The 10,000-nt window shown below is 44.6% G+C and overlaps 1 pseudogene across 1 annotated transcript in view; it reads left to right on the forward strand.

Moving 5' to 3' along the window:
• The window catches only part of LOC311228149 (indian hedgehog B protein-like), a 69,213-nt pseudogene that overhangs the window by 7,207 nt on the left and 52,006 nt on the right, over window positions 1–10,000 (forward strand). Inside the window, exons 2-3 of the transcript in view lie at window positions 512–882; window positions 5,614–5,771. The product of the transcript in view is annotated as an indian hedgehog B protein-like (transcript). The remainder of the gene's footprint in view (window positions 1–511; window positions 883–5,613; window positions 5,772–10,000) is intronic.

Genomic DNA, 10,000 nt, shown 5'->3' on the forward strand with positions numbered 1-10,000 from the left:
TATTGTGAGTTGCTCAAGAGAAAGGGGGAGAGGAGAGACGAGAAACTAAAAAGAAAGATAGGGAGACCACAGCACTGCGACTTGGATATTAGCAACCATCACCATGTGCGTGCGCGCCCTCTCTATCTCTCCCTCTCTCTCTCTTTAAACTCTCACACACCCGCCAGATCGACTTTGAACTGTTTGTTTAAAAACACGGACTTTACAGCCGCCGCGCTCACAACTGCTGCGATAGTAGGACGGAAACAAAACACTATTAAAGTTTGCGTTTATAGTTTGGAGACCCTGATAAAGCATCCGAACGGACTATTCTGGAGGTGATTCAGTCAGACCTGTAGACCCTCATCACAAGGCGGATTTCATCATAATAGTCCACCCTTTACGCGCTCAACGGGACAACCAAATGAGCGTCTTTCGGGCATGTCGCGCCGGGTGTCCCGGGTGAGGATGGCGCGGGGAGTTGACCCGGTGCGATATTGAAGATCTTTCCCCCCGGCTGGCCAACCGGGAGACACCCGGCGGGGAGAGTTCCCGGGTCGGGGGGGGTTAATAGGCTATACACCGAGGAGATGCGGATCGCGGTGCCGATTGGTGGCCCTTGTCACCTCTCTGTGCGCCCTGGTCCTCCTGCCACCCGTCTCGGAGGGCTGCGGGCCGGGGAGGGGGTACGGCAAGAGGCGGCCCCCCGAAGAAAACTCACCCCGCTGGCCTACAAGCAGTTCAGCCCCAACGTCGCGGAGGAAGACGCTCGGAGCCAGCGGGAGATACGAGGGCAAGATCACGAGGAACTCCGAACGTTTTAAGAGCTGACGCCAAACTATAACACCGATATCATATTCAAAGACGAGGAGGAAAACGGCCGCGGACAGACTTATGACACAGGTGAGACGACGGGGTGGCGAGACTAGAGAATGGGACCCTTTAACGATTGGGTTCGTGTTTTTATAATCCGGCTTTGACAGCTGACTATAATAGCAGGCTATCTGGCTGACAGGATTGGATCATTTTAGACCAAGTTAAACCTGATCTTGCGTCACTTTGTTTGTTCTGTTTGCTGCCGGTTCAATGTTTAAACCAGAGCTGAATGATTGCATTGATTGCTGGCGCTGCTTTCATCTTTCGTTGGCGGGGCAGGTTTATTGACATACCTGGCTGTTAGTTATACTAGCTACTCGGTTAGATATCGCCTCGTTGGTCCATAACGTTGTGTCCTTGTTCTTTAGACTACGATTGTAAAGCGTATTCAACCATATCGCCGTTTGAATATGAATTACGCACAAAGGTCAAGTGCGTAAAAACGGCATTGTCGAACCCTGGACGTTCCATTTGTAGCATATGGCGCAGTGTTAACAGGTCGTAGTAACTACAGACAGACTAACTGTGACACTGTTTTTTTTTTTAATTCTTAATCCCACATTTGACACATTCGGATTGCTCGTTTACCAGAGGGCATGGCGCCAGGTTACGCACGGCGCACTGCTGTCAACATGATGATAAATAACCAACAATTAAGACTGATGTGGGGACGGCGTTTGGATGACATGCCAGACAGAGCTATCACTCATTCGTGGATTCTGGGAATTTTTCATTCATTACATTTTGGAAAGTCACTCAAAATATATTACTGTAATTGACAGCTGTATGCTGCTCAAATGTGCAAACGTATATTTCATTAGCGTGCGATCAAACCAAAACGCGTGCACTGCAAAGTATTATATATAAAATGTGTTCACCAGTTTTTTGAAACTTTTTTTTAACCAGTTTCCAAAAAGATAGTATTTGCAGGGGTATTACAAATTGTATTGCATTTGCATCCCTTATCTTTTTAGGAGTGACGGGATGCTTCAGAGCATCCTGCCTCAGTAACTGCGTGACCTACGTCATCACAATTTAAGAGATGTCAAGTGCCATTTAGCACACTTTAGACCAGCATCTGATGCAATTTTGTGTAATATGTTGTATCACACTGTGCATGCGTATGTGTGTGTGTGTGCATACTGTAGTGACTAGTGAGGAGATTTGCAGCCCACAATCTTTTATTCTGCAACAGGTTTTATGAGTACATATGAGTATTAAGGTAAATGCGGGAAAACTGTGATCACTTTAAAAGAAGCACCATGTAGTTTCATGAGGTTTACAATTCAGCGAGCCATCCATGGCATGATGAGTGAGCATGTTCGTTTTTGATGAATAATTTAAACAGATTAGGATATCAACCACCCGATCTGCAAGTGAGCTCTATTTTAGTTTAGGGTATAGGCTTGACGTCTCCAGTGAGGTTAAGGATATAGTGTTAAGCTAAGAGTTAGGTTTATAAACCAACGATGTGGCGAATTCAATCAGGTTAGTATTATAAACAGTCCAAAGGCCACTGTGTTAAAGCCTTATTAGGATAAATCTCATTTATTCAGTATCGGTACATCTCTCTCTTCCTCTCTTGAGTTAATCTCTTCTTTCTCTCTTTCTCCTCTCCACCCTCTCCTTTTCTGTGGATAAAAGAAAACATACCTTCATCTCTCTCATGAACATGTGTTATCTCTCTCTCTCTCTCTCTCTCTCTCTCTCTCTCTCTCTCTCTCTCTCTCTCTCTCTCTCTCTCTCTCTCTCTCTCTCTCTCTCTCTCTCTCTCTCTCTCTCTCTCTCCATCAAACTCTCCCATCCCATTCCTGCATCCATCTCTCTCCCTCCATCATTAACCACTTTAAAATCGTTACAAGCCAGCCTTGTAAGAACAAGTTGTACTCCCATTTCAGTGACAAATGTAGCTCAAACATTCTCTCTCTCTTCTCCCTGTAAAGATAACCTTTCACTCTCTCTGTTTCTCTCTGCATCACTCTCGCATCTCTCAACCCCTCTCTCTCTCCAGCATTGTAAATACAAGCTGTTTGTCTCTCTATTCCCCCCTCTCTCTCTCTCTCTCTCTCTGCACCCATTCACTCACAAAATTCACCCATTCACTCACAATATTCACCCATTTATTCACCCATTCACTCACAACATTCACCCATTCACTCGCAACATTCACCGGCAGGGGAGGTAGCCATGTGAGGCTTCAACTAGCTCATCAAAAGCAGTTAGGGGTTCAGTATCTCTTAGAGTCTCTCAGTGTCTCTCAGTGTCTCTCAGTGTCTCTTAGAGTCTCTTAGAGTCTCTCAGTGTCTCTCAGTGTCTCAGTGTCTCTCAGTATCTCTTAGAGTCTCTCAGTGTCTCAGTGTCTCTCAGTATCTCTTAGAGTCTCTCAGTGTCTCAGTGTCTCTCAGTGTCTCTTAGAGTCTCTCAGTGTCTCTCAGTGTCTCAGTGTCTCAGTGTCTCTCAGTGTCTCTCAGTGTCTCAGGGTCTCTCAGTGTCTCTCAGTGTCTCAGTGTCTCTCAGTGTCTCAGTGTCTCAGTGTCTCAGTGTCTCAGTGTCTCTCAGTGTCTCTCAGTGTCTCTCAGTGTCTCTCAGTGTCTCTCAGTGTCTCTCAGTGTCTCAGTGTCTCTCAGTGTCTCTTAGAGTCTCTCAGTGTCTCTCAGTGTCTCAGTGTCTCTCAGTGTCTCTTAGAGTCTCTCAGTGTCTCTCAGTGTCTCAGTGTCTCAGTGTCTCTCAGTGTCTCTCAGTGTCTCAGTGTCTCTCAGTGTCTCAGTGTCTCAGTGTCTCTCAGTGTCTCTCAGTGTCTCTCAGTGTCTCTCAGTGTCTCTCAGTGTCTCAGTGTCTCAGTGTCTCAGTGTCTCTCAGTGTCTCTCAGTGTCTCTCAGTGTCTCAGGGTCTCTCAGTGTCTCTCAGTGTCTCAGTGTCTCAGTGTCTCTCAGTGTCTCTCAGTGTCTCAGTGTCTCAGTGTCTCTCAGTGTCTCTCAGTGTCTCTCACTGTCTCTCAGTGTCTCTCAGTGTCTCTCAGTGTCTCTCAGTGTCTCTCAGCGTCTCAGTATCTCAGTGTCTCTCAGTGTCTCTCAGCGTCTCAGTATCTCAGTGTCTCTCAGTGTCTCTCAGTGTCTCTCAGTGTCTCTCAGTGTCTCTCATTGTCTCTCAGTGTCTCTCAGTGTCTCAGTGTCTCAGTGTCTCTCAGTGTCTCTCAGTGTCTCTCAGTGTCTCTCAGTGTCTCTCAGTGTCTCTCAGTGTCTCTCAGTGTGTCTCAGTGTCTCTCAGTGTCTCTCAGTGTCTCTCAGTGTCTCTCAGTGTCTCTCAGTGTCTCTCAGTGTCTCTCAGTGTCTCTCAGTGTCTGTCTCTCAGTGTCTCTCAGTGTCTCTCAGTGTCTCAGTGTCTCACTGTCTCTCAGTGTCTCTCAGTGTCTCTCAGTGTGTCTCAGTGTCTCTCAGTGTGTCTCAGTGTCTCTCAGTGTCTGTCTCTCAGTGTCTCTCAGTGTCTCTCAGTGTCTCTCAGTGTCTCTCAGTGTCTGTCTCTCAGTGTCTCTCAGTGTCTCTCAGTGTCTCTCAGTGTCTCTCAGTGTCTCTCAGTGTCTCTCAGTGTCTCTCAGTGTCTCAGTGTCTCTCAGTGTCTCTCAGTGTCTCTCAGTGTCTCTCAGTGTCTCTCAGTGTCTCTCAGTGTCTCTCAGTGTCTCAGTGTCTCTTAGAGTCTCTCAGTGTCTCTCAGTGTCTCTCAGTGTCTCAGTGTCTCAGTGTCTCTCAGTGTCTCTCAGTGTCTCTCAGTGTCTCTCAGTGTCTCAGTGTCTCAGTGTCTCTCAGTGTCTCTCAGTGTCTCTCAGTGTCTCAGTGTCTCTCAGTGTCTCTCAGTGTCTCTCAGTGTCTCAGTGTCTCAGTGTCTCTCAGTGTCTCTCAGTGTCTCTCAGTGTCTCTCAGTGTCTCAGTGTCTCAGTGTCTCAGTGTCTCAGTGTCTCTCAGTGTCTCAGTGTCTCAGTGTCTCAGTGTCTCTCAGTGTCTCAGTGTCTCAGTGTCTCAGTGTCTCTCAGTGTCTCTCAGTGTCTCTCAGTGTCTCTCAGTGTCTCAGTGTCTCAGTGTCTCTCAGTGTCTCTCAGTGTCTCAGTGTCTCTCAGTGTCTCTTAGAGTCTCTCAGTGTCTCAGTGTCTCAGTATCTCAGTGTCTCTCAGTGTCTCTCAGTGTCTCTCAGTGTCTCTCAGTGTCTCTCAGTGTCTCTCAGTGTCTCTCAGTGTGTCTCAGTGTCTCTCAGTGTCTCTCAGTGTCTCTCAGTGTGTCTCAGTGTCTCTCAGTGTCTCTCAGTGTCTCTCAGTGTCTCTCAGTGTGTCTCAGTGTCTCTCAGTGTCTCTCAGTGTCTCTCAGTGTCTCTCAGTGTCTCTCAGTGTCTCTCAGTGTCTCTCAGTGTCTCTCAGTGTCTGTCTCTCAGTGTCTCTCAGTGTCTCTCAGTGTGTCTCAGTGTCTCTCAGTGTCTCTCAGTGTCTCTCAGTGTCTCTCAGTGTCTCTCAGTGTCTCTCAGTGTCTCTCAGTGTCTCTCAGTGTCTCTCAGTGTCTCTCAGTGTCTCTCAGTGTCTCTCCATTCAGCATAGAAAGGACAAAATGAACTCTCTGATGTATGTGATGAAGTTGTATTTTTAACCATCTTTTTTTCTTCATCCCTCCCTCCTCCCCTCCCTCCCTCCATCCCTCCATCCCTCCCTCTCTCCATCCCTCCATCACTTCATTCCCTCCTCCCATCGCTCCCTCTCTCCATCACTCCCTCCTACAGCGTTGTAAAGACAAGCTCAACTCGCTGGCTATCTCGGTGATGAACATGTGGCCCGGGGTGAAGCTGCGTGTGACGGAGGGCTGGGACGAAGACGGTCACCACTCAGAGGACTCCCTGCACTACGAGGGACGGGCCGTCGACATCACCACCTCCGACAGGTACACATACAATCAGAGAGGAAGGCTTTAGTTATTGCGACAGCAGGAAAGGCTGAGAGGGAGACAGAGTATAGGTGAGACATAGGAGATTGAGAGACAGTTGTTATTGAGACAGTAGGAAGGCTGAGAGGGAAACACCGGAGAGAAGGTTCTCTATTGAGACAGTAGGGAGGCAGAGAAGGAGACAGAGTAGAGGAGACAGAGATGGACTAGACTCTTCCGTGTGTTATGTTGTGCTGTGTCATGCTGTGCTGTATTTATGTATTTATTGTGTCATGTTGTGCAGTATTATGTATCCATTGCTGGGAAGGGGGGGGAGGGGGGGGGGGGTACATGTATCTATGTTCCAGTTTTATGTACTGTAGACCTTAATACACTCTGTACTGATCACAAATACCACCAACCTGGTTGTGTGGCAATAAAGGAATCTTGTATCTTGAGAAGGTTCTTTATTCAAATCAAATCAAATGTACAAGTCAAGAAGAAACATCACAATGGATCAAAAACAAAAACCACCATCAAATCCAAATATGCGACACTTCCAGACGTTCCCCAATGAAGATAAGGAACGACTAACTAAAAACCTAGCAATACGAAAAGAAAAGAATAAGCACCACAGGCGCCGTGGAGGAGAGAAACCTCAGATGGGCTGTTCAAAGGGGGTCCGCCAACAGGTGATAATATAGTGTCTCAATGGATGATAGATGGATGGAGAATAGAACAGGCGAATAATTGGTATGAATGTATATATATTAGGGCTGTCAGTTTATCGCGTTAATTAGATTAATTAATTACACAGCAAATTATCGCGTTATGAAAATTAACTCAAAATTAATTACAATTTTTTTTTTTTTTTTATATATATATTTTTTTTTAATAATTTTCTTTGTATCTCATTCATTCCAGGAGAATGTAGAATACACATTTACAGACTTTCTTTTAATATGGTCCATTTGCATGTTCTTGGTATCTGATTCTAGGGACATCTATGAATCTCAGGGAATGTATTCCCAGTGTCAGAAATACTGTGGGCTAGATCCACAAAGAATGGATTGCACGGTGCAAGTTGCACCCTTACTTACAATTCATTATGAATTGAAAATGGGGGACCCTGATGTAAACAAGACGAAAGTCTTTCTCTGGTCTGCATCCCCTTAACAATTGTGTGTATTGAGCCGTACTGTATTGTACCCATTCTACAATCTGGTAATAACATTTTCATTCAATCAATCAATCTGCGCTGTGATTGATTGAATGCAAATCTTATTTTGAGTCAATTGTAATGAACCAAATGAGAATATCAATACATACATTTATCTTTGACTGTGAATAACACCATGCTCAAATTGACCAGACCTGAAAAATCTAAGCAAATTAATAGACGGAAGATGATTAAACAGAAGGTTTTGTAGATACAGTACTGAATTCTGCCATCTGGACACATGCAATTTGAAATATGATTATAGAATATAGAATATCAGGCATAAAATGGTTATGCGATTAAAATGCGATTAATTAGATTAATTAATTACAAATCCTGTAATTAATTAGATACATTTTTTTTAATCGCCTGACAGCACTAATATATATACATGTAATGAAACACGTATATTATATACATACATGGTAGCAGTAATATATAAGGAACATTAAATATTTTTTAACAAATAGAGCAAAGAAAAAGGCATAGGAAAAGTTAGAGCAATGTAGAGTGGATCCTTCGCACCTGTGGTAGTCAGAACCAGTTTGAGGAAAAATAGCCGCTGCTGTCGACGCTGTTAGCCACATCAAGGACGGTGCAGGGAACATCACACCACGTTGACCATCACACCACCTTGACAGGCCCAATGGGGCGGGACCAGAGACACAGGGAGACAGGGACAGGGGTTAGAGAGCTCCCGTGTTCGCAATGGGCAGATATAGGAGCAATAAATACATGTAATAAGCATATATATACATACATAGTAGCAATAGAATCAAGGTATATAAGAAAATTATAAACATTAAAGTAATAAATAGAACTAAGAACAAAGGCATATGACTACAAGTGCTGGTATACAGGATGAGATACAAGAAGATGGCTCAGGGCAGGAGAACCACTCAGAACAGGTTGAAGTAGAGCGCGCATGGTTAGACGTTGTAGGTCAAACTGAAGACGGCATGAAGCAGAACCATGGCGCCAGTGGTGGTCAGAAACAGTTTGAGGTAGAGCAGTCACTGCAATCTGTATGTCAACACACTATCACTCGATACAGTCCTGCAAATTTGCATAAAACGCCTGTCGATTGCATACCCAAAGTAATTTGCGATTTATTATACTTTATACTTATAGCACATGCATGAGTCTGGTCTCTTTTGAAAGGTAACATTCTGAAGTTTATTACACAATAAAAAAGAGAACGGAGAGCGGAGACACAGGTGAGAAGGTTCTTTATTGTGACAGTAGGAAGGCAGAGAGGGAGACAGAGTGGGGAGATACAGGAGAGAAGGTTCTTTATTGTGACAGTAGGAAGGCAGAGAGGGAGACAGAGTAGAGGAGACACAGGAGAGAAGGTTCTGGCATGACCCTATCCCAGGCTAGTAAGGGTACCATATAGTTCCAGAGATGGTATTAACCACTACACAATCTCTGGGTATACAAAGTATATATAAGACATTTGTTCAAAATGTTATTGTGGAAAAAATCATCTGTATTTAAAAAAATATTGAGTGATAAAGATTTCCCAAAAAGTATCATGATTATTTCAATATTGTTACAAATTATGGTATTATAGTTTGAATTAGATTATACCATGATATGATTTAATTGCAGAAGTGGTACCATGGTGATTGATTTTACTTTTACCATGGTAGTACTATAGTAAATTATTTATACAGTGGCTGGAACCATGTTACAGCCTTTCATCAAACTACCATGTTACAACCTTTCATCAAACTACCATGTTACAGCCTTTCATCAAACTACCATGTTACAGCCTTTCATCAAACTACCATGTTACAACCTTTCCTCAAACTACCATGTTACAACCTTTCCTCAAACTACCATGTTACAACCTTTCCTCAAACTACCATGTTACAACCTTTCCTCAAACTACCATTTTACAATCTTTCCTCAAACTACCATGTTACAATCTTTCATCAAACTACCATGTTACAGCCTTTCCTCAAACTACCATGTTACAGCCTTTCATCAAACTACCATGTTACAGCCTTTCATCAAACTACCATGTTACAGCCTTTCCTCAAACTACCATGTTACAACATTTCCTCAAACTACCATGTTACAACATTTCCTCAAACTACCATGTTACAATCTTTCCTCAAACTACCATGTTACAATCTTTCATCAAACTACCATGTTACAGCCTTTCCTCAAACTACCATGTTACAGCCTTTCATCAAACTACCATGTTACAGCCTTTCATCAAACTACCATGTTACAGCCTTTCATCAAACTACCATGTTACAGCCTTTCCTCAAACTACCATGTTACAAAATTTTCTCAAACTACCATGTTACAACCTTTCCTCAAACTACCATGTTACAATCTTTCATCAAACTACCATGTTACAGCCTTTCATCAAACTACCATGTTACAGCCTTTCATCAAACTACCATGTTACCATGATTATTATGATGATGATACTTTTTTGTAAGGGTGTGATGGAGGGGAGGAGTCACGTTGTGCTGGAGGGGAGGAGTCACGTTGTGATGGAGGGGAGGAGTCACGTTGTGATGTTCTGTGTGACAGCGTGTAATGGAGGGGAGGAGTCACGTTGTGCTGGAGGGGAGGAGTCACGTTGTGATGGAGGGGAGGAGTCACGTTGTGATGTTCTATGTGACAGCGTGTAATGGAGGGGAGGAGTTACGCTGTGATGGAGGGGAGGAGTCACGTTGTGTCAAACTTGCTAAGAGGACGTATGCCGACAAGATGGAGGCACAAATGGCACAGAATGACACAAGAGGCTTATGGCAGGGACTGAGGGCTATAGTATAACTGACTACAAAGTCAGCGCCCCCTCAATGGGGAGCGACGACACCTCCCTTGCGGACCAGCTCAACACCTTCTACGCGCGGTTTGGTGCAAACAGTGGCACTGCTAGCCCAACGGCTAGTGACGTCACTGGTGCGCCGGCTGTTGTGGAGGGGGGGGGGGGGGGGGGCATCCGCGGGGGGGCGGGGACGCTCTCTCATTGACGGTACACAGTGTGAGAAGAGCATTTATGCAG

The sequence above is a fragment of the Notolepis coatsorum genome (genome assembly GCF_963971535.1).
Source record: "Notolepis coatsorum genome assembly, chromosome: 5".
Lineage (NCBI taxonomy): Eukaryota > Metazoa > Chordata > Actinopteri > Aulopiformes > Paralepididae > Notolepis > Notolepis coatsorum.